Consider the following 2,036-nt stretch of genomic DNA (forward strand, 5'->3'; position numbering starts at 1 on the left):
ACTGAGAGGATGGGAGGTAGCCACTGACAACGGTGAAACCCTTGCATAAGCTTGCCATGGAAAGGAGTAAGAAGGATTGGATGAAGACAGTAGGAAAGCAGAGAGACGGAAGGGACCCAGCATCTTCATACGCTTATCTGAAATTCCTACCAATGAATTACATAAGTATCTCTATCTTTATCTTTATGTTTATTCATCATTCATATCCATTTGAGTTTGCCTGACTAAGATTTACAAGGTGACCATAGCTTGCTTCATACCAACAATCTCTGTGGGATCGACCCTTACTCGCGTAAGGTTTATTACTTGGACGACCCAGTACACTTGCTGGTTAGTTGTGCGAAGTTGTAGTGATCACAATTTCGTCCACCAGCTATCTAATGACATCTTGGACAGTTCAGACAGACCATCATAAAAGATACCTATGATGCTCCACTCAGAAAGCATGTCAGAAGGACACTTTCTGATCAATTGTTTGTATCTTTCCCAAGCTTCATAGAGGGATTCACCTTCCTTCTGTTTGAAGGTTTGGACTTCCACTCTAAGCTTACTTAATTTTTGAGGTGGAAAGAACTTTGCCAAGAAGGCATTGACTAGCTTTTCCCAAGAGTTCAGGCTTTCTTTAGGTTGTGAGTCCAACCACATCCTAGCTCTGTCTCTTACAGCAAAAGGAAATAGCATAAGTCTGTAGACCTCAGGGTCAACCCCATTAGTCTTGACAGTGTCATAGATTTGCAAGAATTCAGCTAAAAACTGATGAGGATCTTCTAGTGGAAGTCCATGGAACTTGCAATTTTGTTGCATTAGAGAAACTAATTGAGGCTTAAGCTCAAAGTTGTTTGCTCCAATGGCAGGGATAGAGATGCTTCTCCCATAGAAGTCGGGAGTAGGTGCAGTAAAGTCACCTAGCACCTTCCTTGCATTGTTGGCATTGTTGTTGTTTTCGGCTGCCATGTCTTCCTCTTGTTTGAAGATTTCTGTTAGGTCCTCTACAGAGAGTTGTGCTTTAGCTTCTCTTAGCTTTTGCTTCAAGGTCCTTTCAGGTTCAGGGTCAGCCTCAACAAGAATGCTTTTGTCTTTGCTCCTGCTCATATGAAAGAGAAGAGAATAAGAAAATATGGAATCCTCTATGTCACAGTATAGAGATTCCTTGAGGTGTCAGAGGAAAAGAAAGATAGAAGGAAGAGATAGAAGAATTCAAACTTAGAAAGATAGAGTTTGAATTGTACATGTTAGTCCATAAATAGAAGGATGTGAGAAGAGGGGAAGAAATTTTCGAAAATAAATTAAAAAGATTTTAAAAACATTTTGAAAATTGATTGATGATTTTTGAAAACTAAGATTGAGAAAGAACTAAAGTGATTTTTGAAAAAGATTTTGAAATTAGAAATCAAAAAGATATGATTGAAAGCTATTTTTGAAAAAGATGTGATTAAGAAGATATGATTGAAAAGATATAGTTTTAAAAAGATATGATTGAGAAGATATGATTTGGAAAAACAATTTAAAAAGATTTGATTTTTAAAATCAATGACTTAGATAACAAGAAAAGATATGATTCACACATTAAACCTTTCTCAACAGAAAAGGCAATATACTTGAAATGTTGAATCAAATCATTAATTGTTAGCAAGTATTTTTGAAAAGTGGAAAGAAATTGATTTTGAAAATATATGATTGAAAAGATATGATTTGAAAAAGATTTGATTTTAAAAAATTATGAAAACTTGAAAAAAATTTGAATTAAAAACAAAATCTTCCCTCTTGTGCCATCCTGGCGTTAAACGCCCAGAATGGTATACATTCTGGCGTTTAACACCCAAAAATGCTACCCTTTTGGGCGTTAAACGCCCAGCCAGTGCCCTGGCTGGCGTTTAAACGCCAGTTTTCCTTCTTCACTGGGCGTTTTGAACGCCCAGCTTTTTCTGTGTAATTCCTCTGCTGTATGTTCTGAATCTTCAATTCTCTGTATTATTGACTTGAAAAGACACAAATTAAAAATTTTTTTGGATTTTTAATGATGAGGAAAAATCAAA

At 36.1% G+C, this 2,036-nt stretch overlaps 1 non-coding gene across 1 annotated transcript; it reads left to right on the top strand.

Moving 5' to 3' along the window:
• The first annotated feature begins 441 nt into the window (after window positions 1–441).
• On the top strand, window positions 442–549 carry LOC112767021 (small nucleolar RNA R71). Its single transcript, XR_003184671.1, has one exon. It is a non-coding gene; the product is annotated as a small nucleolar RNA R71 (small nucleolar RNA).
• Window positions 550–2,036: the final 1,487 nt, after the last annotated feature.

Source organism: Arachis hypogaea, chromosome 2 (assembly GCF_003086295.3).
Source record: "Arachis hypogaea cultivar Tifrunner chromosome 2, arahy.Tifrunner.gnm2.J5K5, whole genome shotgun sequence".
In the NCBI taxonomy this organism is placed as follows: domain Eukaryota; kingdom Viridiplantae; phylum Streptophyta; class Magnoliopsida; order Fabales; family Fabaceae; genus Arachis; species Arachis hypogaea.